We start from the raw sequence: 27,637 nt of genomic DNA, 5'->3' as shown, positions 1-27,637 counted from the left end.
AAATGTATCTTTTCTGAAAATTATTATCTTACCATGCAAGTATATGAAAGTGATGTATATATTATTAGTAGTTACAGAGCTGTAAATCAAGGGGAACTGGGAATGCTTACAGGAGGTCGTGCTTCAGTTGCAGCAGGCTTCAACACCAAACAATTGGTGAATAAAAAAGACACATATAGGTCGTCTCAAAGGCTTAGCACTTTGATTCAATTTACAGTTTAAAGTATTATAGCAGAACTCATTGGATAACAGGTGGACCTAATTGACAATCACATAGAAGAGAGGCTCATTGTTTTCAGCACTAATTTCCCCAAGGGCGGGCGTTTCCAAGATTGCTGTGGTATCGAGTTGTTAATTTATATGCATAACGCTGCTTTAAACTTAAAACCAGTCCAAGATTGTTCTGGGAAAGACAGTATACTTGACAATTTTCACTTGTCTTAATTTCACTGTTATTTATGCAGAATGACTTCAAAACATTAAGCAGTGAGATTTATCCCCAATGAAGGGAGATCTAGTTGTTGGTAGGGAGATTTTTTTCCAACTGGTAGGGAGATTTCTTTCCAACTGGTAGGGAGATATAGTCTTTGTAAGGAGATTTCTTTCCAACTGGTGGGGAGATCTAGTTCTTTATAGGGAGATTTCCAACTGGTAGGGAGATCTAGTTTTTTGTAGGGAGATTTTGTTCTTTGTAGGGAGATTTCTAACTGGTAGGGAGATTTTGTTCTTTGTAGGGAGATTTCTTTCCAACTGGTAGGGATATCTATTATAGGGAGATTTTTAACTGGTAGGGAGATCTAGTTCTTTGTTGGGAGATCTAGTTCTTTGTTGGGAGATCTAGTCCTTTGTAGGGAGATCTAGTCCTTTGTAGGGAGATTTTGTTCTCTTTGTAGGGAGATTTTTAACTGGTAGGGAGATCTAGTTCTTTGTAGGGAGATCTAGTTCTTTGTAGGGAGTTTTCTAACTGGTAGGGAAATTTCTTCCCAACTGGCAGGGAGATCTAGTTCTTTGTAGGAGATTTTGTTCTTTGTAGGGAGATTTCTAACTGGTCGGGAATTTTTGTTCTTGGTAGGGAGATTTCTTTCCAACTGGTAGGGAAATCTAGTTCTTTATAGGGAGAGTTCCAACTGGTAGGGAAATCTAGTTCTTTATAGGGAGAGTTCCAACTGGTAGGGAGATCTAATTCTTTATAAGGAGATTTCTAATTGGTAGGGAAATCTAGTTCTTTGTAGGGAGATTTCTAATTGGTAGGGACATTTTGTTCTTTGTAGGGAGATCCCGATCTTGGTTATAAGAATTTATAATATTCCTGGGTCTGTTAAGTCCAGATGTAAAACTTTCCATTATTAGCTCACCTAAATGATATCTATCAAACAACTGAAGAGGTTTCAACCATACCGCAGCATATATCATAAAGGGAGATAAATCTGGTTTAAAGTTATTCGAGATATTACACCAAAGCAAATCAAAGCGACCTATATCTTTAAAACAGAAATTGAATGATATTTTTAGAAAGCATATTTTGACCCAAAATATTAAATATTTTATTGAAGATTTAGTGCTTTCTTAAATATACAAGAAGGAAATATAAAAAGAGGAGATAAAAAGTATTAACCAACAAGGGGAGATAAAAAAAGGTGTCCAATGAAGGAGAATAAAGGAGCTGACCAAAAAATGATAGATATCGAAGGGGAATAAAAGTTAACCATCAAGGGGGGAGTATGGGATAAAATAGCAGAGATAATCAGAGAAGACCAGTAAGAAGGAAATACAAGGGTATACAAGAAGGGATACCACAAGGGGAGATAACAAGAGAAGATCAACAAGGAGGGAATAAAAGGGTATACAAGAAGGGATACCACAAAGGGAGATAACAAGAGAAGACCAACAGGGAGTAAATAAAAGGGTATACAAGAAGGGATACCACAAGGGGGGATAACAAGAGAAGACCAACAGGGAGTAAATAAAAGGGTATACAAGAAGGGATATCACAAGGGGAGATAACAAGAGAAGACCAACAAAGAGGAAATATAAGGGTATACAAGAAGGGATACCACAAGGGGGGATAAGAAGAGAAGACCAACAGGGAGTAAATAAAAGGGTATACAAGAAGGGATATCACAAAGGTAGATAACAAGTGTTAACCAACAAGGAGGAAATACAAGGGTATACAAGAAGGGATATTACAAGGGGAGATAAAAAGAGAAGGCCAACAAGGAGGAAATAAAAGGGTATACAAGAAGAGATACCACAAGGGGGGATAACAAGAGAAGACCAACAGGGAGTAAATAAAAGAGTATACAAGAAGGGATATCACAAGGGGAGATAAAAAGAGAAGACCAACAAGGAGGAAATAAAAGGGTATACAAGAAGGGATATCACAAAGGGAGATAACAAGTGTTAACCAACAAGGAGGAAATACAAGGGTATACAAGAAGGGATATCACAAGGGGAGATAACAAGAGAAGACCAACAAAGAGGAAATATAAGGGTATACAAGAAGGGATACCACAAGGGGAGATAACAAGAGAAGATCAACAAGGAGGGAATAAAAGGGTATACAAGAAGGGATATCACAAGGGGAGAAAACAAGAGAAGACCAACAGGGAGTAAATAAAAGGGTATACAAGAAGGGATACCACAAGGGGAGATAACAAGAGAAGACCAACAAGGAGGAAATAAAAGGGTATACAAGAAGGGATATCACAAAGGGAGATAACAAGTGTTAACCAACAAGGAGGAAATACAAGGGTATACAAGAAGGGATATCACAAGGGGAGATAAAAAGAGAAGACCAACAGGGAGTAAATAAAAGGGTATACAAGAAGGGATACCACAAGGGGAGATAACAAGAGAAGATCAACAAGGAGGGAATAAAAGGGTATACAAGAAGGGATATCACAAGGGGAGAAAACAAGAGAAGACCAACAGGGAGTAAATAAAAGGGTATACAAGAAGGGATACCACAAGGGGAGATAACAAGAGAAGACCAACAAGGAGGAAATAAAAGGGTATACAAGAAGGGATATCACAAGGGGAGATAACAAGAGAAGACCAACAGGGAGTAAATAAAAGGGTATACAAGAAGGGATACCACAAGGGGAGATAACAAGAGAAGACCAACAAGGAGGAAATAAAAGGGTATACAAGACGATATATAAAAATGGGAGATCATGAGAGAGGACTTACAAGAATGAAATAAAAGGGCATACAGAAAGAGATTTTACAAAGGGAAATAACAAGTGTAGGTAATAATGGTTGCCAAAAAGAGAAAACCAGCAAGGGGAGATAATACAGGTGATTACATACGTACACCAGCATAAAAAAGAACATGAAGAAGATTTGAAATATTTGTGTGGAACAAAGCCTAGTCTTGCTTCATTTTCATCCATGATTTTTCTATCAGCTAAAAGCTCCTTGATTATGAACTTGAATGGTCATTAATAGAATAAAATTAGGAAAAATGTCATCCACAACACTGGGTAGAAAACTGGAAAAGTGGTGGCTGGCCTTCCATCAAAATGACTAGACTAGACTAGACTAGAATAAGTGGTTGTTTGTATGTAATTGTTACATTCAATTTGATACTTGCTTATCCTCGATACACCAGGGGTTACACTCACTTTCACTCTCTGCAGCCCTGGCATATGTCATAGCAAACTTGAAGGCACGAAGGTAGCTGTTTGATTGGTCTCAGGTAACAATAACTGACCAGTCACTAGGCTGATACCTGTCCTTTGAAGATTACAAAGGAGAGACACCCGACTTCAAACCATGTCAATTTCTACATGTACATGACCACAAGATTCTTTTGATGTTCATCAAAGGATCGAACTAGTCTTCTTGTCTCATCAACAAGGTGGTGCACACTGAGCCTTCAGTTTCGTTAGGGTTGCGAGCGAGAGTGAGGCAACCCCTGGAGTGCCGAGGATGGTACTTGCTAGACTGCACAATTGATAACATCTTTTGAAGCAAATATTTCCAGCTAATAGCAGAAAAACGGTAGAAATGCAAATCATTCAAAATGGCGATGAATATATAAACATTTTTCACCCAGGCCTCACACACATGAAAAATGTTGGTATTCTGATATACCCATTAAATACATTTGGTATTCGCCAGGAAGCCATTAAATATACTCTCCATTTAAACGCACATAAAATGATATGTTTTCAAGGAATAAAACATCTGAGTTTGGCCTTGGAAATGGATTGCATAGAAATGTAAAGAATATTTATTTCTTCTATTAACCGGAGATTGGAAAATTGATTTACTGAGGAAATTGAGTTATTTCCAAATGGTACTTATGTAATTCAGTAAAGTGCAATTTCGGATCAAATTCATGTAACCTGTGTCTTCATAATTCACATGCAGTGACATCTTTGTGGAAGTAGAATCGTAATGTACACGTAACGACCTCCAGGAGAAACGGATCTGAGGCTGTAAAGATTCCGGCTGACTACGTTTTATGTTGTGTTACGATAGTTAATGTCACGTGTGCATAAGTAGAATAGTCGAAAATAATATTTTCCATGTTGCAGCTTTAGCTGCTTTGAAATTTAAGAGCAATGAACTTTGGAAAATTTTGCGACATTTGAAACAGTGTTCTATCATTTTGGCACTGTTTAAAGCATTTTGCAGACTCGGCTACTACAATTTTCCGATCTTCATATTTGATTAATTAAATGCCATCAGCGCATCTTCGATACGATGCATGGTGATTTGAGACCGATCTAACCAATCTTTGAGGCACATTTGACACCTATAAAACACAGCCTCTCTTTGATTTGACAATAATACGATCGGTAGTCATGACAAATGGTTTTAACATTATACTTCAGTTACATTATGGTTTTATATTTCAACTTTTAAGGTTTTGTGCAAGTTATAAAAATTACTTCTACAAATAGAAATGTTATTGATTTGTAATACATTCTCACGCAGTAAAGGAGCCAAGAAGGAGAAAATAAAAATGTCGCAATATGAAAAGGATTAATATTGAATCTGTTGTTCATCTCTACTCTGCACTTGAAATTAGAATCTGCGGAATTGTTTTGATAATCAATGAAGAAACCAGACCAAAGTTTAAGCAATCTAAAACAGTTTTACAAAATATTTTTAATTTAAGCTGCATATTGATAGCCACATATTTGGTAGGCTTTATAATGGATGTGCTCATCTATCTTCCTTTACAGCACTGTAGCAGGAGCGTGCAGAGCAGTATAAATTGTTTAATTGATAACAGATAGGCTGTCAATTTTTAGCACAATTACACATCATTCATGTGCACTGTTCGCAACAAAGCTAGAGGGGTAAATCATTAGCAAGGGGAGGTAACAAGGGGATAAGAAGAATAGACCATCAATGGAAGGTTAAATAAAAGGTTGACCAATGAAGGATGATATAAAGGGGAGATGCATGCATGCAAATAGCAATTTCATAAAAACAAAAAAAGACTTTTCCTTTTTTGTTTGTATGATTTGCCATAAACTGGTAACAATGTAAATTTTTATTATTGTAATCATAAATCGAAATCACATATTTAGGTTTCGGGTAGAAATAGGCTTTAGCAAGGCCTTTATGTCTATGAGAATACCCTTTTTAAGAAGTAAACATGGCTGAAAAAGGTGCTGATTTGGATATAATGTGACCGGGGGGAAGGCTGTGCTTGGTGCCTTCAGCATGGCATTTCAGTAAAATAGCACTATGAAGTTGGTCTCAGATCCCCGGTATCACAAGGAGGCAAGCACACCTGCATACAAACAAGCAAGCACGAATACATTACACACATGGAGGCACATTCTTAAATGACCTTAGCTGTAAATAGGACATTAAACAAAATTAAACCAAACCAAATTTTTGTCGAGAAGTTTTCAGCATGAGTGTTCATAGAAGTGTCAAGACATTATTAAGTCTGCAAATGGAAATACATATGCATGATGTATGATTTTGTGATTTCTCAAGGAAATTAACATGACATAGCATTTGTTAACTATAACTCATAAACATATCCAGGTTGGATCCCCAAAAATGGGGTGTTTCCTTTTGAAACATATGGCTAAAACCTGGAAAATCTATCAGAATTGCTGAATATTTGTTGCATCAAGTATTGAGTATCACAATTTTTGAATCTCCAAGGTTGGCAGCTCCGAAGATCAAAAGAGTAGATCTAAAACGGAGGTGAGAATGGGGAGGCTATACCAGAAGAGGACATAACAAGGGGAGATAAAAAGTGTGACCAACAGGGGGAGAAGACAATTTTTTTTTACAAAACGGGAAGATAATTAATACCAATTTGGGGACATACTAAAAGTAAACTGGAACCGAGAGAAAAAAAAAATGGACACAAAATGAGAGATGGTAAGGAGAGATATACTAGACCAACAACATAATACCAATAAAGGGAGACAATCAAGTAGACCAGCAATGACAGTTACTGTGGGAGATGACAAAATGAGATCACAAGTAGACCAACAAAGATAACAGGAAGACCAGCTTGGGGAAATAACAAGTGCTAATAAAGAGCAGTCCAACCAGGGGAGATAACAAGAGGAAATCATCATGGGGAGATTTTAAGAGAAGGTAACACGAGAGAAAGAAGCAAGGGGAGATAACAAGAGGAAATCATCATGGGAGATTTTAAGAGAAGGTAACATGAGAGAAAGGAGCAAGGGGAGATAACGAGGGGGAAACAACAAAATAAAATAAAAAAGGGAGACAAAAACAAGAGATAACAAAGGGATAGCAACCATGGGAGATAACAGAGGGAAAGTAACAAGGGGAGATAACAAAAGAAAAGTATCAAGGGGAGATAACAAAGAAAGAAGAGGCAATAAATAGTGAGGGGAAAGTAACAAATAGAGATAAAAAGTGGACAGCAGCAAGGGCAAATAAAGGTGAAAAGCATCAAAGGGAGATAATAATGTGATATAGCCTCAATACAGGATTTTTCAAGTCAGATTGGTAATATTCATTTAATTGTGCCTATTTTCAGATTTTTCAGATATGGTCTTTTTTAGGGTCTAGAATGCTGAATTTTATACTGTATAAAGTTAACTTCTTAGTTAAGGTATGAGTTTGTTTTGCATAGGGTCAAAAAAAATTAAATTGATTTGTTAGTGGGTTCTGCTTTTGATATCAGCCTCGGGGGAAACTTTAAGCAAGGGTTTACTTCAGGGGAGACAACCAACAATATCCCCCTTCAATATTGAAAGGTGGATCTGCATGGGCAATATTTCGTTAGCTGAAAATTGTAAAGCATTATGGTAACTTTCAAGTATCAAAGAAATTTTAAACTTTACAAAGGGATCACCAGTGGAGGATATTTCTTAATCAGTTTCTGAGTAAACGTAGCTAACATAAGGCCATCCTCGATATCCAGGGCTTATGCTCACTTTCGCTCTCTGCACCCCTTGGAATATGTCATAGCAAAATTGAAGGAGCGCGGATAGCTATTTGATTGGTCTCCAGTGAAAAACCCTGACCAATAGCAGGCTAATACCTGTCCTTTGAATATTATAAAGAAGTGACACCAAACTTCAAAGCCAGTAAATTTTACCGTTATGCGACCGCAAGATTCTTTTTATTAATGTACGTGAGAATTTTAACTAGTCTTCTTGTCTCATACATAAGGGTAGCACACACTGAGCCTTATAGCATTTACTTAACTCATTCACCCCTGAAGACACATTTGAACTCTTCCAACTCAAAGTTTGGAATAATTCATTTTGCAACTTCAGGGATGAATGAGTTAATGGTTGCACTCATTTATGTAGTTCAATTCACTCTATAGGAATTGTCCTGACAATCATTTCGTGAAAATGTAGTTCTGTAACCACACATAAAACCATTTGCCATAAGTTAGTTGATTTACCCCTGAAATTTCATAATGAACTATTCCATTCACCCCTGAAATTTCATAATGAACTATTCAAACCTTTGAATCGGAAGAATTTGAATGAGCTAAGGATGGTAATTTGTAATGTATCGCAATGCAGCTGCTTCAGTGTTTATATGTTATTTAGTCAATTCCAATGTCTAACATACAAGAAAAGCACGACAACCCCTTTTAGAAATATAAAAAAAAATCCAGGAATCCATCTTTGGTAACGATGTTGAGAAAATTGGAAAGCAGTTAAAAAATTCCTAGAAAAGCATGACATTAGGTTTTAAAAATGCCAAAAGACAGTGGGATCCCATCTTTAGATAATAGCATTGAGACAATTGATCAACAGTGAGCAATAAACTTCTAGAAAACACGACACTAGTTTTTAAAAGTACCAAAAAACAGTGGGATCCTGTCTTTAGATAATATGACATTGACACGGTAAAAATTGAATTCCTTTCACTGAAATGCCATGACTCTATTTGTAAACAACTTTATCTGCTAAAGGTGAAAAACTGAATTTGTAACAATAGTCCAAAAAGATTAGTTTTTATAACTCTATTATAATAGTCCAGTTAACTCATTTACCCCTAACAACAGATTTGAACTTTTCCAATTCAAAGGTTGGAATAGTTCATTATGGAATTTCAGGGGTGAATGAGGTAAGAATCCCTGTATCACTGTAAGCACTGAAATCCAAATTTGCCAGCGTGACTATAAACCTTGGAGGACTTTGATGAAAAGTGATAGAGATGGAAAAAATTCCACAACAGTGTTCTGATTGTAAACATTGAGAAGGACTATTTCGTCTTTTCGTACTGCAGAGTTATCTGCTCTTGTGAGCAGGTATTGATTGTTACGCCATTAGTTTGTGTGAGAAAATTACGTTGTTTTCTCCAAAAATTATGACGTTAGTCTCGCAAACAAATGACGTAACAATCAATACCTGCTCACAAGAGCAGATAACTCGGCATTACGAAAAGACGGGATACTGGGATTCGAACACTGAGCCTTAAAGCATTTAGTTAACTCATTCACCCTTGAAGACACATTTGAACTCTTCCAACTCAAAGGTTGGAATAATTCATTATTAAACTTAAGGGGTGAATGAGTTAATAATGATTGCACTCATCCAATGCTGATATCGCGTCTGTGAGGCTACTAGGTCAAAACATTGATTTGAAAAAAGTACACTATATAAAAAAGTTAACACATGAATTGAAATTAGACATTAATAAGTAATCTTACACGCATATGTCTACACTTGTGTCGTGTAACGATGTCGGGTTGTTCATTGAAAGTAGTTACAAGCACCTAGAACTCTTTGCGAGGTGTTCCAAAAAAGACTTACAGAAATTGTGATTAGCGAAATTAAAATTAGAATTAAATGCGAATATTTAGTTCTGAACACAAAATCGCTTATTTTTAACCCCTGCGAAATTCAACAACTATACAGTAGTTAGAATTTGATGCTACATCAAGAATTAGGGTTCAGAATTACTCAAACAATTTGACGGAAAGACCAGAACAGTTTCCGATCAGAAAATATTTGCGTATAATGATCCTTGCTTTAATTTGATAATAACAACATTTTTGGTTGGTAGGTTTATTTTAGGACTATGCAAGGGAAACGTGAATATTGTGGTGTAATACATTGCGACAAGTTAATTTACAGACTAGATATGAAATGAGAAACTGGATATGACATTTATACAGTTTGTTTTGATTGTTTTTGAAGAAATAAACGTCCGTATTCACCTGACCTGAAGTCAATATTTTCATAAATAAACTCTTCACACAATTAATTAAGGAAATATTTATATCACAAGAAGCTTATGGGTCTGTATTGTTCTGTTTAGATGAACAAGACGATAACAAGAATTTCTAAAACTTAATTATGTGACCATAATCAAGCTATCTCTGATTTCTTACTTACAAATACAATAATAGAATTTAGTCGGGGTTAATTTTAGTGGCATGGGAAACATAAAGAGGAAAACCACCAATTTGCTTGTGTGCTATCAAGTTGGCCAGAGAAAATACATAGGCAATATATCATTTCATCAAACAGTAGAGGGTGCAGACCAGACATTGATCTGCCAATCCTTTAGCTGTTGACACATGGTCAATAATAGCCACTGGGTGCAGCGCTGACCGTGTACATGTTGCTGTGGACAGAAAACTCCATGTTGTGTGTATGTGTGGGAGAGGGTCAGAAGTGTGTACACCAGATGGGACAAGTTGAGAGATTTTTGATAGATTTAGAGATTTGACAGGTTTAGAGATGTCATGATGGTAGAAGAGATTTCACAGATAAAGAGATTTGACCAATTGGGAGAAGTGACAGGGTAAGAGAGGTGACAGGTTTGGAGACTGATTGTGAAATGTGACATGTTTGGAGAGTGACTGATTGTGAAATGTGACAGGTTTGGAGTCTGATTGATTGTGAAATGTGACAGGTTTGGAGACTGATTGGGAAATGTGACAGGTTTGAAGACTGACTGATTGAGAGATGTGACAGGTTGAGGACTATTTTCTTTTGCCCTTTTGGAAAAATTACTTTGTGAAATGTGACAGGTTTGGAGACTGATTGGGAAATGTGACAGGTTTGAAGACTGACTGATTGTGAAATGTGACAGGGTTGGAGACTGACTGATTGTGAAATGTGACAGGTTTGGAGAGTGATTGTGAATGTGACAGGTTTGGAGTCTGACTGATTGTGATATGTGACAGGTTTGGAGTCTGACTGATTGTGATATGTGACAGGTTTGGAGTCTGACTGATTGTGATATGTGACAGGTTTGGAGTCTGACTGATTGTGATATGTGACAGGTTTGGAGACTGACCGTTGTGAAATATGACAGGTTTGGAGACTGACTGATTGTGACATGTGACAGGTTTGGAGTCTGACTGATTGTGATATGTGACAGGTTTGGAGACTGACTGATTGTGAAATGTGACAGGTTTGGAGAGTGATTGTGAATGTGACAGGTTTGGAGTCTGACTGATTGTGATATGTGACAGGTTTGGAGTCTGACTGATTGTGATATGTGACAGGTTTGGAGTCTGACTGATTGTGATATGTGACAGGTTTGGAGTCTGACTGATTGTGATATGTGACAGGTTTGGAGACTGACTGATTGTGAAAGGTGACAGGTTTGGAGACTGACTGATTGTGAAAGGTGACAGGTTTGGAGACTGACTGATTGTGAAATGTGGCAGGTTTGGGGACTGATTGTGAAATGTGACAGGTTTGAAGACTGACTGATTGAGAGATGTGACAGGTTGAGGACTATTTTCTTTTGCCCTTTTGGAAAAATTACTTTGTGAAATGTGACAGGTTTGGAGACTGATTGTGAAATGTGACAGGTTTGGAGACTGATTGTGAAATGTGACAGGTTTGAAGACTGACTGATTGAGAGATGTGACAGGTTGAGGACTATTTTCTTTTGCCCTTTTGGAAAAATTACTGATTTTCTTTTGCCCTTTTCAGTGATGTCTCTTTGATATATGATATATCTCGCAGTATATTGCTATATCTCCCATTGGTATATGTAGCCAACCTCACAGCATTTTGCTATTTTATTTGAAAATAAGAAGAAAAAAACCTTGAACAGAAAAAAAAATCATCCTTGAATTGATCTATATAGGTCAGTGTAGATTTAAAAAATAAAATCTTCATTATACAATGAAGGAGGAGAAAAAAGAATATTGTCTCGTTAACATGGTGAAGCCTTAAATCTATGGAGACCAGACAGTAGGTGTGCCATGTGACATTGTAATTTTTCTAGCCACAAGCACACAGATGCTGTTTCTGAGTTTCTATTAGCTGTGCACAAACCACGGGAATGAACTAGTCTTCCTCTGGCACTGTAGACATGTTTCACTCGCAAAAGGTCCCTTGAATAACGAGCGGATTTTCGGATCATTATAAAAAAATCTAAATGGCTGGAATTGGACAGTGATATGCCTTGACGTCCATGTAACCGAAGTATACTGTCTAGGTTTACTAACAAGATAAATATACGGCATACAACTGATGTTTGGGTGTGTGTTTTTCATTTATTCAATGTACTTAGAGATACCAAAAGACAGTCTAGTTCTATAAAACTTTCTCCTTAGTGACCACTACAGTCTGAGAGATCACCTGTCCTGTCCTGATTTACCATTAACTATGTCTTTGAGACTATGTTAGTCGGAAAATTCACTGCAAACAAAAAAGAAACCACCTTTTATTGAGAGGTCATGCACTGCTGTCTAAATATTTTGCTGTTTTGAGAAACCACTGCAACCAGAGAAGAAACCACATGTCTTATTGTGAGTTAACTACTGTGGGAGAATTTAGCATCTTGTTTTGAGAAACCACTACACTAAGAGAGGAAACCAAATGTCTTATGGAAAAAATACTTCTGCAAGAGGTAGAAACCACGTCTTATTGAAAGGTCATTGCTGTCAGAGGAATATCCTGTTCTGAGAAACCACTGTAGTCAGAGAAGAAACCACATGTCTTATTGAAAGTTCACTGCTGTCAGAGAAGAGACCACTGCAGTCAGAGAAGAAACCTCGTCCTATTGAGGGGTCACTACTGACAGAGAAACCTGTTCTAAGAGACCACTGCAGTCAGAGAAGAAACAATGTTTTATTTAGGTCACTGCTGTCAGAGAAACCTGTTCTAAGAGACCACTGCAGTCAGAGAAGAAACAATGTTTTATTTAGGTCACTGCTGTCAGAGAAACCTGTTCTAAGAGACCAATGCAGTCAGAGAAGAAACTATGTTTTATTGAGGTCACTGCTGTCAGAGAAATCTGTTCTAATTAAGAGACCACTGCAGTCAGAGAAGAAACTATGTTTTATTGAGGTCACTGCTGTCAGAGAAATCTGTTCTAATTAAGAGACCACTGCAGTCAGAGAAGAAACTATGTTTTATTGAGGTCACTGCTGTCAGAGAAACCTGTACTAAGAGACCACTGCAGTCAGAAAAGAAACTGTTTTATTGAGGTCACTGCTGTCAGAGAAACCTGTTCTAAGAGACCACTGCAGTCAGAGAAGAAACAATGTTTTATTGAGGTCACTGCTGTCAGAGAAACCTGTACTAAGAGACCACTGCAGTCAGAAAAGAAACTGTTTTATTGAGGTCACTGCTGTCAGAGAAACCTGTACTAAGAGACCACTGCAGTCAGAGAAGAAACTATGTTTTATTGAGGGGTCACTACTGACAGAGAAATCTGTTCTAATTAAGAGACCACTGCAGTCAGAGAAGAAACCTCGTCTTATTGAGGGGTCACTACTGACAGAGAAACCTGTTCTAATTAAGAGACCACTGCAGTCAGAGAAGAAACCTCGTCTTATTGAGGGGTCACTACTGACAGAAAAACCGGTTCTAATTAAGAGACCACTGCAGTCAGAGAAGAAACTATGTTTTATTGAGGTCACTGCTGTCAGAGAAACCTGTTCTAAGAGACCACTGCAGTCAGAAAAGAAACACATCTTATTAAAAGGTCCCTGCTGTGAGAGCAACCTCCTGTTCGGAGAAACCAGACTGCTGTCAGAGAAGAAACCATATGTCTGATTGAGTGGTTACAGCTGTTGAAGGAACCTATTTTGAGAAACCACAGCCAGTGATTGATAAATCGATATGTAATTTGAACAACCTACATTGCTTTAGAGGGGCCTCTGTAGTCATAGAAACCACTTTTTTGAAATATGTCTTTTTTCTGAGTGATAATTTGTGTATTTTTTTTTGTTAGAGATCAGTGCAGTCAGAGATTTACTTGTCCTGAGAGGCAGCTTACAGTCTAAGAGATTAACATGTCTTAAGAGACCACTTACTGTCTTAAAGACATTTGAGAGACGTTCCACCTGTAGACAGACTTACCATAGCCTGAAAAATCACTTGTCTTACGAGGCCATGTTGTATTGAGTGATATGTAGCAGCAAGATCCCCATATCATTGCCTGGTTAGAGCTAGTTTTTCCTCGTCAATGTCCATCTGTCAAGTAATTCTACCTGTGCTGTAGGTAACATTTTGGAAACCGTACCTGAGGGTACGTTCAAATCTAGTGTTCGGTGACATGTAGGGTTACCTAGAATAGAATTTTGCGAAATCTTCACTTAGAAATGTAAAGCCCTCATGGGACCTGGAGAAGGAGGTGAAGACCTGGAGAAGGAGGTGAAGACCTGGAGAAGGAGGTGAAGACCTGGAGAAGGAGGTGAAGAATTCTTTTCTGTTTTGTAGAAAAGTACTATTGATGTATCCAGGATTTGACACCTGTTATGTTCGTTCAAAGCAGGTTGCACAAATTGAGTTTATATTATCCCTGAGGGCATAATTCCAAAGGCCACACTCTCTTTATTAGTTATTTTTTATACCTTTCAGGGTTTTTTTCACAACCTTCCAAGTGACACGTTTTTAATGTTAAGTAACTTTAATCAATCTTTTATGTCTCAGGTCTTAGGCAAAAATTGATATATTTCCGACGTTTTGTTTTGGCTTACTTTCCAAAGAATAAGAAATAAAAGGTTCCACATAATTATGTTACATAATTAGTATTTATCACATAATGTGCTGTGTTATCCACTGAATAATGTCATATATTTTTGCGTATTAACCCAAGTTATATGGCCTATCAGCCAGGTGATTGGATGTAAGTTTTAATTGTTCCAATTGTGACGTCAAGCCTAGGACAAGTACAAGACATCACAAACTTATGCACTGGAGTCAAAATGGCGGCTTTTTAAATTTCACTGTTGCGTCTGTCTGTCTATCTGTCTGTGCAACTTTCAGCAGACTTTATTTTGTGGAGTTATGGCCCCTTGAATAACGAAAGAACGTCATCATCTGCCGTTTCCGTGCAATAACTGCAACAAATGTTAACCGATTTTCTTCAAACTTGGTACCAGGGTTAAATGCCTTAAGGGCCTGGCCAAGTTCTGCGGTTTTGTGCCATTTAAAAATGTTTCTAGTGCCACTAAAAGGTGAAATGTGTCGATGAATTTGTATCATTTCTACTTGTCCCAGTCTTGTGATTTTTANTCCAAATTTGTTTCATTCCATCCAAAGTGACAGGATGTTAATAAATCTTGTGTTTTAGACCTTTATTACTTTTTATTAACTTTGACGTATTTGACATAACTCGGTGCTGCATAAAACATTTTTATGACAAGGTAGAAGAATTTAAAACTGTTTTTTCTTTCCTTGTTATGTACAAAAAAGTAAAGGTATTTGTTGAGATCGTTGTTACCAGCAATTAAAATTTGCACCCAGTCAAACTTTCGCCCTTTGCCAATAAAATCAATATAGTGTTGGTTACTTTCCTCACATTTACTTACTATGTATGTTATGTTATTTATGAATATTTGCTGTGATGATAAATTCACCTCATTATGGAGGGCGAAAGAAAAAGGCGAAAATTAAACTACAGGGAATATTTCCCTGTGTACAGTAGTAACAAAATCAATAGCATGACAAGGTAAAGTTCAATACATCAACAAATTGACTGGACTGTTAAAAAGGAAATCAGCTGGAAAATACAGGGATGATAATCAGAATGGCTGAATTGCAGGGTCATATTGGGGAGGGTGCATATACTTTCAGGAAGAGACCTGACACTAAAATAAATACAAATGATGTTAATAAGTTGTGCTTCAATTAACGTAATATGATGTATAATTAAAAATAGTGTTTGTTACAACATTTGAAGATAAGTGCATGAGTGGCATTCATTTCACTCTGACATATTTCTAGTTTAACCCTAAATTCACCACTGTAGACATAATGGACTCATCCATATCAATGCATGGTAGAGTCTACTAAAGTTAGATAGGGGTGAAAGGGTTAGTTCTAGTTCCAACAATTGTGTATGGAATAGTTTAGTCAGAGTTATTGCCCTTGTTTATTTTCAGATTTTTAGTTTTTGTATACCCACATTTTTAGGTCACCTGAGACAAAGTCTCAAGTGACCTATTGCGATCGCCTTTTGTCCGTCGTAGTCCGTCGTCCGTCGTGCGTCCGTAAACAATTGACATTTTCGACTTCTTCTCCAAAACCCCTGAACCAATTTCAATGAAATTTTGCAGGGACCTTCCATGGACAAAGGTCAANCTCTATTCATTTCTTTTCTTAGGGTTTTCTCATGTCAAGCATGCAGACCTTATTTGGAAATTTTAAAAAACAGCTTTAGCACTTTCTTGTTTCTTTTTCTTTTTATGTACATGTGAATTGAAGATTCTGTGTGAAAGGGCATGCAGACATTATTTGATGGTTAAAAAAAAGTAAGAAGATGTTGCGAAGAATTTATTGATTTTCTTTCTTCATCATTTATTGTTATGTTGAGGGTGATCACAAAAAGTTTGGAGACCTCATGTGAAAGTCAAAGGTAACCCAGAAAAATGATGGCACGATTTTAATGGTAATTGCACAAATCTGTAAGGACGCATATAACTCCGTCACATGCCACAGGAAATGGTACAATGAATACCAGCTTGTGAGTGGGGATCGTGACTTTCCGAGTTCTGGCCTCTCTATTATATCGCTATTAAAATAACAAAAGTGACATGGATCTGGCAGTGCAGTCCTTTATTGTCACACTTCTGTTTTGCATGTATAATGTTGTACAATTTTACTGCATTCAGAATTCCTTAGGCTCAAGAATGTTATAGATTTTGTATGGCATCCTGAAGTTCTGCCTTTGAAATTTTAAAATAAGTGGAATAAATATACTGTATACGGGGACATTTTATAATAATATAATAATGATATACAATATTTGATATAGCGCTCTATGCAGCTATTAAAAGCCACTCTAAAGCGCTTTACAGTATATAGATATACAACTAATACAATTAGCATATACATTAATCAATACAATTTTTGAGGAATTCTCAGGAGCTGCCTTATCAGGCGCTAACTACTAGTCCTATGCCACCTGGCTATCATCTCCCTTGCTATGTGTGTACGCCTGTGTGTGTGCTGGAGATGTATTGTGTTCTGTTTGTAGTGGGACCGTGTTCCAATGGTATCATTTATAGTGCAACCTCACTAGAATGCTACAGCACACATACCGTAACATCCCCCCAGACCATTTTATACTTGTTGGAGTTGTGTAGGCAGGAGACAAAAAACCCTTTCTCTGAATATTCCATGTGCACGACAATATGATAAGCATTGTCATCAAATGGCTAAGGCGAAACTTACACTGGGCGAATATGGATTTTGCCTTGGCGACTGTTTCCCAGTATACAGCATAACTGTATATACCATATAGCAGGTTATTTATGCTAGCTTAAATTTTCATGATTTTAACCCAAAATTAAAAAAAAAAAATTGCACAGATTATAATTTCGCGATCAAACATGTGAAGGAACTAACTATTCGCGGTGTTTTAGACGTAGACGGGTCACTCGGCATATCAAGGTTCAAATAGTCAAACGAATAGGCTTAATGACAGCATATTGAGCAGCAGCAAGTTATGTATTTTGTTAAACAAGTCATCAACTAAACTATTAAATGTGTGATAGAACTTATTTAAAACATCATAACTCTTTATGTGTATGAATCATGACCACATCACGGTTATGAAGTTTCTTATCGCTGGTGATTTTTACGCTCCAGCATGTTATTGACTCTCGAAAATGTCATCCCCACAGAAATATCCTGTATATTTGCATGTGGATATTTTTGCACTTGTTTACTCGGCGTGAAAAAAAAGAACATTTACTCACCGCAAAAAATTCTACTTTTACAGTAGTTTCAGTTACAGTTGAAACTGTGTTCATATCAGTTAGCAAGCACATGATCATAGAACAAAATTCCTACACGCAGCCAGACTCGTTTGTAAAACATGACATCGATTAAACAATAGTGTCATAAACAATTTTTGGTAGATGAAGAATTTTCGTTACTCATGACTACTTTTTAGGTCACCTGAGACAAAGTCTCAAGTGACCTATTGCGTTTTCGCCTTTTGTCCGTCGTCGTCCGTCGTCTGTCGTGCGTCCGTAAACAATTTACCTTTTCGACTTCTTCTCCAAAACCCCTGAACCAATTTCAATGAAATTTTGCAGGGACCTTCCATGGAAAAGGTCAACAAAAGTAGTGGCCGGTTTAGTCCCAAGCCCCCAGAGGCCTGAGGGGCGGGACCAAAAAGGGTCAAATTGACTAAAATTTCAAAAATCTTCTTCTCCAAAACCCCTGAATCAATTTCAGTGAAATTTTGCTGGGACCTTCTATGGAAAAAGGTCAACAAAAATAGTGGCCGGTTTAGTCCCAAGCCCCAAAGGTCCTGAGTGGCGGGGCCAAAAAGGGTCAAATTGACTAAAATTTCAAAAATCTTCTTCTCCAAAACCCCTGAACCAATTTCAATGAAATTTTGCAGGGACCTTCCATGGAAAAAGGTCAACAAAAATATTGGCTGGTTAAGTCCCAAGCCCCCAGGGGCTGGAGGGCGGGGCCAAAAAAGGTTGAATTGACTAAAATTTCAAAACTCTTCTTCTCAAGACCCAGATATGGTAGAATCAAATACTCTTCATATATGGAAGGGGCTTAAGGTGCTTTACCAAAATTGTGAATTTCTTGACCCTGGGGTCTCACGTTTCCCCCTGGGGAGGGGGTAAACTTTACTATAGTTTATAAAGGGAAATCACATTTTGGACCAACATTTGTTTAATTTCCATTGGAAGTAATTCAATTTGGGTTAGCATTATCAGTATTAGGTAGCAGTTTGATAGTATGCACATATGAGCCCTGACTGACCCCCAGGGGCTGATGGGTCGGGCCAAAAAGGGTTGAATTTACTGAAATTTCAAAAATCGGCTTCTCAAGACCCAGATATGGTAGAATCAAATTCTCTTCATAGATGGAAGGGTGTTAAGGTTTATGACCCTAGGTTCTCACGTTTACCCCCTGGGGAAGGAGGGGGCGCAAAATTTATTATGGTTTATAAGGCAAATGATACCTTGAATATTACATGTTAATAACTTTTGGAATTATAACCTTGAGTTGACAGTTTGATACTTTGAAAATTTTGAGCCAGCCCTACCCCAAAGGGCTGTAGGGTGGGGTTCAAAGGAGTCGGTGTGCTAAAATTTCTTCATTTTCCTTGTTTAGAATCAGAGGTGCTAGTTTCAAATACTTTTTAGTCTGAAATCTGTATGCTAGATATTAAATTAGGTGGTTTTATTGTTTTTTGTCACTTTGATAGTATTTCTGTTCATGTTAAAAACAAAATCAATTCTCTGTATAAATATATCAGGTGACCGTTAAGGCCCATGGGCCTCTTGTTATCATATAATTTATAAACTTTATTTATTTTTACAACTATTATGACACAAGTTTTTACAACTGTATACTAATCTCTCTTGTTGGCCCGGATGTAAGCACGTTGGGGGTCTTACTTTGGGAGGCAACCAGTGTATCCAGGGAAAACCCACATGGTCGGGCAGGTGACCAGGGCCATATACCTGTTCATGTCCGATCGGGGAATCCAACCCGGCCTCCTTGGTGAAAGGCAAGTGCGTTATCCACAGTGCTTCCCGACCACTTTGTTTCATGTTTATCTAACAATAGGTTTCTAAGTGAGATGTGGAAAATGATTCATACTACTTGGAAACATGAAACATATTGATTTATTTTAAAACCTTCTCAAGAATTCCAAGATCAGCACAACTTGTACACTGCAGCAAAAACAGGCTGTTGTCAATTTTTACATGCATGCATGTATACATATATACAGCCAGTCACCTTCTGCAGGGAAAACGTACCAAATATTCTACAGTATCAATCAATTAGACTGCAAAAATGTGCAGCATATTTGAAATGTTTCCTTTTTTGCAGCATTGCCCTAATGCATACATATTCTGACAGAGTGCAATAAACAAAATCTTAAAATCAACGCTACCACATATTGTGCAAGGTATTTGAAATATTTTCTATTTTGATAATATCTCGGTGATGAATATTCAATATTGATTCTATAAGTCTGACAGACATCAGCTGTTGTGACCGTTTTAATCATATTACTTCTCTGCAATGAATTTTATCACCTACATTCTGTTTGTTATATTGTATTTTCTGTGAGCTTTCTTCGTTAGCCGCGTTACTAAGGTTTCACTACTGCACAGCTGCTGCATCTGTAGCGTTAGTTGTGCAGGATCTTGCAGAGTTTGTCAGCATGCAGCACATTGCTTGCGGGGAATTTCTTGTCGAGGTAGATCTATGGGCTTAGTGACGGATTTGTCTACGTGACTGCGGGTGTCTTCACGTGCAGGTGCCTAGCTGTGGAAGTGTGATGGTTAAAGTCTGGTCAGCATAAAAGGTTAGATGGTCGTGGCACAAACAAAGTTAATGGGAAACAAGTCTGGGATAATGTGACACGTAAGTAAAATCATTACGTAGCTTTGATCACTTACTATGCATAAAAGTATGATGAAACGTATAAAATATTAATTGAATTTTCAGTTTTCAAAATATTTCAGCCTTTGTAATCAAAAGTAAATATTTACCATTGCTAGTTGTTGTCTTATAAAAAAAAAATGTTTAACATTTTGCAGTTTAAAAAAACCCTCATGACCCCCATTGGGAGATTCAGAGGTTAGCAGGTATGTAGTTACTGAAAAATAACAATTATGGGATATGCATATATGTGTTAAATTACTATACTTCTACCTTGACCTCCTTTTTAAAAGAGGTCTAATGTAAAAGAGATAACTCATGTAATTATGGATTATTATGTAGTTCTATTATAAATCACAGATATAATGTATAAGATAGGGAAAAATTCAACTCTGAAACAAACCATATGTATAATGTGTAAGGTAGCATATACCCTTAACTCTAACACAAATCACAGGTATAATGTGTAAGGTAGCATACATCCTTAACTCAAATACAAAACCAAAGTATAATGTGTAAGGTAGCATATACCCTTAACTCTAACACAAATCAAACATATAATGTGTAAGGTAGCATACATCCTTAACTCTAACACAAATCAAAGGTATAATGTGTAAGTTAGCATTCATCCTTGACTCTAACACAAATCACAGGTATAATGTGTAAGGTAGTATATATATCTTTAACACAATATATAAGATAGCTTAAGCCTTAACCCTAGAACAATTTACAAGTAAATGGGTCAGATAGCATATATCCTATTGTTATCGCTAGTATGAATTGCAGGTTTGATGGCAGGGGATTAAATGGTGTCAAATAGGAGAAATTAATTAAGTGAAAATGTTTAAAGGACTTTTTTCCGAGTTCTGATGAAGGAAATTCAGTGTTGCCTGCTGGAGTCGGAAGGTTGGGTCAATTAAGAGAAATTGTGGTAAATCTTTAAAGAATGTTTTCCATAAGATTCATCAGTTTGGAAATATGTGATATCAAAGTTTTACTTTTTACACAAACAATGTATGTATTAAATGTGTCGCAACGTTTCAAGACCGACTGGTCCCTTTGTCAAGCTATGGCTATATGTATATTACCTAAGTGGGTTAACCCATTCACCCCTACATATTTAAACTGGACTTGCTCAGTCTTTTAAATTTGGTAAGGTTCAAATGTGACTTTAGGAGTGAATGGGTTAATCTTCAATTAGTGTAGAGCATCCCTGAATGAATTGAATTAATTCTCGAATACATGAAGGGTGTGGCTCTGCCTAAGAGCAGAGGGACGGGGCCCGATAGGGGCAGCTCTAGAAAGCACCAAAATGTGTAGAAAACGAATGTCTAGTGACCATTATTTGAGCTGATTTGAACATTTGTGACACACATTTGATGAGTTAAAATCTTTAAAGCATTCATATGGTCTAAAGTAATGATATTTTGCCAAGCAAGTCGTGTAGCTTGTTTCATTTACATGTTAAATATTATTAAAATAAATAAATACTATTTTATTTTATTTTATATTTATTTTTATTTATTTATTTTATTTATTTTATTTATTTTATTTAAATATTATTGTCATCATCTTCTTTCTAAAATAGGTTTGTGGCACATAAATTATAGCGAAGATTGGTTATGCTGCAGTTGACAGAATACTCTATAATAATAAATTTGACACAGTAATCTGTATAAATTACTTGTGTTTACCCCAGTGTTATACCAAAGAGTCATAGATAAAAAAAGGTTATCACTTTAAGCTCATACCCATAATGCTTTGAGTTATGATTCCTGGCCTACTTGTAGCTTGCCTTAGTTCAAATAAATTATCGTGTATTTCTTCCAAGGTTACAGAAACACAATTTAAAAAAAAATTCGAACAACTTCTTCTAAAGATCAATAAAGCTTAGAGCAATGCTATGTCATTAATCGCTTGCTTGGATTTTGGACTTTCATGACTGTTAATCCATTTATCAGGAAACTATGTTCACTTTGTCGGCATGCAAGATGAATAGTTATTAACTGTGTGATGTATTTTTCATATTGAAACGTTTTTGCAGATTTATTCCCCTTTTTCTCAAAAAAAGGAGTTGAGTACTATGCAATATTTTTTTTTTTTTCATTTCAACACATTTTCACAAAAGCTATGCATGTTTTCATAAAAAAATCATGTTTGTTCTTATTTTTCTTATGTTTTTTGTCTGTTTAACACTTATTTTTGTAGAGTTATCTGTCGGCATGACAAGACGCCTTAAATATTTGCAGCAATATAAATGCACAACGTCTGCACGCAATCTTTGTCTGCTTTTGGTCATTTCTAGCTGTGTTATACATTTGTCTGCTTTTGGTCATTTCTAGCTGTTCTAGACATTGTTGGGTGATCTTTTTTTCCCTGTTAAACCAAAATGTACTTTGATACATCTGACCCATAAAGTAAGTATTGATTTTTCTTTAACTTCAAGACAGGAGAGCTCCATAGAAAGAAAGTAAGATTAATAACATTCTAGTGCGGACGAAGTAGGCTATCGTCTTTAGGGACCTGATTTTGGTTTCACGCTCTTACCAACTCTACAGATTTCATCACGACTCTGGTACTAAGTACTAAATGTTATTCTGGCAAATTTCTACCCCCCAGGATGTATCCTGCTAGACTTTTATTGTCATAGGAAAAAATAGATATGATCAGAATTTCTTTTTCTCAAATGCTTTTTTTTTTTTATGAAATTGAATGGTAAAATCTGAGATATTCTGATGTTGTGATGTTGACCAGATAAGTTTCTTTTAGAGCTAAATACAGCTGACACAGGAGTCCAAAGAGCTTAATAACCTATAGATCATCATATGTAGAGCTAAATGTTAACCCTTTCACCCCTGTGTAACTTAAGTCAACTCTACCATGCATTGATCTGGATGAGTCCAATATGCTCCACAGGAGCTTGATAACTTGAACTCCTTTTTAACCATGTTTAATTTGGAGCATCCATGGGCTATAGTGTTGTATGCATGGCAAGTGTGGTCCTTCTGGCAGCAAAGGGACAGGAGTCATTGTGGGAAACTAAGGTAACCTTTTAAATCCTACTTTTCTTAAGAATAGAACAAATAACAACCAAACTTGTTCTGGAGCTTCCTTTGGGCAAGGGAATTCAATGTTTAAACAATGGATTTGTCTCCCCTGAAGCCAGAGGGGTAAGGTATAAAGTCTTAATTTAGGGCATTTGGGTTTTAAAATCCTACTCTTACTAAACTGTTGCACAGATTGTAACTATATTTGGTTTGAGATATCAACAATACAACGTGTGATCTTATTTTGTATGACTGAAGTGGATGCGACCCCTTTGGCTGAATGGGTTTGACCCCAATTGAGTTATTAAGGGTGAACAGCTGTACCTTTATCTTATTCACCACTGGAATTTTATAATGAACTATTCCAACCTTTGAATTTGAAGAATTCAAATGTGTCTTCAGGTTGGAATAAGTTAAAAACGATACAGATTCTCACTGTATAACCCCATACATAATTGGCATAAAAAGACAAATACATCCATGCTACCAGGATTGACGCCTTGGTCCAGCCCCATTCTGGGAACAACATAATCAGTTGAGATATATATATGCAATTAATGGACAGGAAGATCATAGTTGTGCTGCTAAGGTTGGCCCCTGGGTCCAGCCCCATATTGGGGACTCTATACCAAAGTCATGGCATTTAAACAGTTGATACCCCCTTCCCATGATTCTATATTACAGTTGCAAGGTATGAAAAAGAAAAGGTACATTCTTGCTACAAGAATTTGTCTCAAGGTCCCGCCTTTGGTGACTGAAATAGTCCCTGGGTCACAACAAAAACAATTGTGATTGTTTCATAAACAAATTTGCTATGAAGTATCTTTGGAATCAGGATATCAAATTCATATGAAAGAAAAGTGTTGTCCCCCAAATTACTGAGAGGTAGCTTCGAAAATGTGGAATTATTTGTAATAGTGCTTTTAATAAGAATATTTTGACGGGATTGTTTAGATATCGAAGCGAGTGATGGAGGCCCAAAGGGCCTTTTGTTTCAAATAAATTCCCTTGACCTACTTTCAAGATCACAGGAATCAGACCTGTTAAAATATTTATATAACAGCTTTTCCTAAATAGCAAAAAGGTCTGAGGAGATGACATTTGGCCTGTAAGAATGCTGGTATGAAACTTAAAAATATCAAAGTTGATAAACCCTTTCACCACTGTGAACCATAATGGACTCATCCAGATAAATGTTTGGTAGAGTCTAGTAAAGTTACCGAGGGATGAAAGGGTTAAATAAATTATATGTGATACACTTTTAAGGTCTTGGGCAAATATTTTGAAACTTTCCTGGTGTTCCTGCTGATGTGAGCTTGTTGTTTTAACGAAATATCCATTTTCTTATTGATTATATTTGCTTCCACTGAAGTCAATAGAACATATGGAAATTCTAACAATTTATTTTTTTAAATACAAAAGCAGAGCTGGCTGATATCAAGGTCAAAACTGTTAACAGCTTTCAAAGTCCTGGCAGATCACATTTTTTGCTTGTCACGATTTTTCGATGATTTATTGAATGTGCCAGATGACAAACGTGTTTGCATATTTGATGTTCATTATCATACAAGGCACAGCATATTCTAATGCCAATTCACATACTGTGATAAAATCTTAAAAGCGCATTTCGGGTCTGCTGTGAAACTGGAAGACCCTGATGCAGAATTGACCATTTTTTGGAGGTTTTATTTTTCCATATTCCATTAATTTCAACATATCTGTCTGTTTCCTCACACATATGAAAAAACATTTTTATATTAGATTTTATTTTCAACTGATTAAAAGTTTTTTATGTTCAGATGTTGTAATACTTTCAATTGAACAGTGCAGAATGTTACCTTTTCACTGCCTCCTGAGCACATAATATAGAGTCTCTCATATTCGCTAAGGGATGTACATGGGATAGGGAAATTTAATTTACCTTAATGGTGTAGCAGTGTTACCATTCACGCAGAAATGTGCATGATTCGCGCATATTTCAAATCAATCCGGTACAGATTTTGACTGCCTTAAGTCACGTGACCTGCATGGGCAGAAATTTGTAAAATATATATATATATTTTTTTTTTTTTTGTTTGTTTGTTATAAACAGCACATTTACACACAAAGCAACAAGCATACATTACGTTGATGACAATTCCCTTCACACTGGACACCTCTTTACAAGAGACTTCTCAAAATAATTGACCAACTCTGATGCCACAGTAAAACAAACAGACGGCGCTTATAAATGTAAGCCTGGAGAAATCGGCACTCCGAAAACTTGCCAATGCAAAATAAAAAATATGAAAAAAAAATCAAACCAAATAACATGAGGAATTCAATTGTTTGAGGCAGATAAACGAAGAGATGCATGTCTTACCATGTTTTATAATAAAGTTGCAGTTGCGAAATCTGACAGATTTATTCCCCCTGTTAGAGAAACGAGCTCTCTTTCCAAATTCCTTTCTCCAAAACTCTGTTTAGAAAGAAACTTTCTTCCCTCCAACTATATCCGAGTGGAATAAACTCCCTCCTGATACTGTATCTAGCCTGACAACAAACTCTTTCAAATCAAGCCTCTACCGTCACTTTGCAAAAATAAACTAAATTCCTCCTGTCTAAACTTTTCCTCTTAATTCCCATCTAAACCCTTCTCTGACATTAATCTCTAAATTTTTGAAGTTGGTCAGTACCCTGTAGAAGTAGAAGTGAGGCTAGATGCAAAAGGAAAACAAATGCTGAATATGATAATTCTCATTGTTTTTATTTTAATATGACATCCTTTTAGACAACAAAAGTTGGTTCTCCCCCCCCCCCGAAAATACATTCCTGTAACCCCCAAAATCTGCTGGAGTACCCCCATTTTGCAAACCTTGGGGATACCAAAACCCCCAGATAAAAAAATGAGTTCTGTGTAGAATTTGGAGTCAGAACCGAGGCTTTTCCGAGGTTCTTAACCGGAAGTCTAAACTCCAGGGTAGCTAGAATTATGCATCCAATTTATAAATGTGCAGTGTCGATTTTACGTACTGTCTCATGTTGGTATGATATAACGGTAGATGTAATCATTGACACACCCATAGTGTTGGCTAGATAATACTGTGACATAAAAGTTTGACATGGTGATCAATATTGAGGATTAAAGAGTACAATGTCCAGTATGTCAGCTTGCATGCTTTAACTCGTTCACCCCTGAAAACACATTTGAACTCTTCTAATTCAAAGGTTGGAATAGTTCATTATGAAATTTCAGGGGTGAACCAGTTAATGCACAGCCCTTAGTTTTAAGGATCCCCATACCACTGTCGAAAACTATAGCTATGCATTGGAAGCTATTTTTCCTGGCGTGACTATAGCTTTGATAAATAATCTTTATTTCTGAAAAGAAAACCATACCTTGCAGGTATGTCATAAAAAAGTAATTAAGATGAAATAAACGGAATATTACAAACAACAGTGTTCTGAATGTGAAAAGTTTTGATTTTTGTTTGAACCCGGAAATTCAGATTGCTATATTATCAATCAAACCGACTGAGCTACCTGGTTTACAGAAATGTGCTGGTCCAACTGTGCTACAGTTATATTCAAAACAAAATTAAGGGGAGGTAACTGTATATATAGGACAAACCATAGAGCAGTGGGACAGGGATCTTTAAATATAATTAAACAGATTTTGACAATATGGTAGGAAGCATTCCCTTAGCCAAGACGGGTAGTTAATGTCAAAATTAAATATGCAACTTTCCTGAAAGTAGAAAAGGAAAAGCGGAGGTTCAATGTTTTTTTGTGAAAATTATTGAAGTTCCGGAGAAAAGATTTCTCAGGCTCAATTGGGGGGGGGGGGTTCAGAAATAACATTTTTTTCATGAAGTATGACTATAAGCCAATAGGATTCATTGCTGTATAAAATGAAGGTTAGGGTTCCTTATTGGGTTTAAGGTCTGAGGCCAATAGGGGTAATTTCAAAACTATATAACTACAGGTAATAGAGTTTTTACTACATTTGGATGAATTATCCATGGCTCAATGGGATTTAACATCAATCGTTATAGGTTTTCAGGTGTGAATATGAACACTAGAATCTGAAAACATGAAAATGAAGGAGGTCCCATTTCATACTATATCACCTGTCCAATCTGGACACTAGAATATGAAAACCTGTATAAACCAGACCATCAATGAGGTCCAACTATATACTATATCACCTGTCCAATCTGGACACTAGAATATGAAAACCTGTATAAACCAGACCATCAATGAGGTCCAACTATATACTATATCACCTGTCCAATCTGGACACTAGAATATGAAAACCTGTATAAACCAGACCATCAA

General features: G+C 36.6%; 1 protein-coding gene across 2 annotated transcripts in view; it reads left to right on the top strand.

Moving 5' to 3' along the window:
* The window catches only part of LOC110450915 (zinc finger protein 236-like), a 216,763-nt gene that overhangs the window by 106,835 nt on the left and 82,291 nt on the right, over positions 1 to 27,637 (top strand). The window contains exon 1 of one of the 2 annotated variants that reach the window (XM_021498714.1): positions 20,098 to 20,255. The exons of the other annotated variant lie outside the window; for it this stretch is intronic. The gene's annotated coding sequence lies outside the window, so the exon portion shown is untranslated. Of the gene's footprint in view, positions 1 to 20,097; positions 20,256 to 27,637 lie in introns of those variants that run through there. 2 annotated transcript variants of the gene reach the window in all.

This window comes from Mizuhopecten yessoensis, unplaced genomic scaffold (genome assembly GCF_002113885.1).
Source record: "Mizuhopecten yessoensis strain PY_sf001 unplaced genomic scaffold, ASM211388v2 scaffold5547, whole genome shotgun sequence".
Taxonomy (NCBI): domain Eukaryota; kingdom Metazoa; phylum Mollusca; class Bivalvia; order Pectinida; family Pectinidae; genus Mizuhopecten; species Mizuhopecten yessoensis.
The sequence above is the reverse complement of the archived record's forward strand: the minus strand, read 5'-3'. Positions and strand labels throughout refer to the sequence as shown.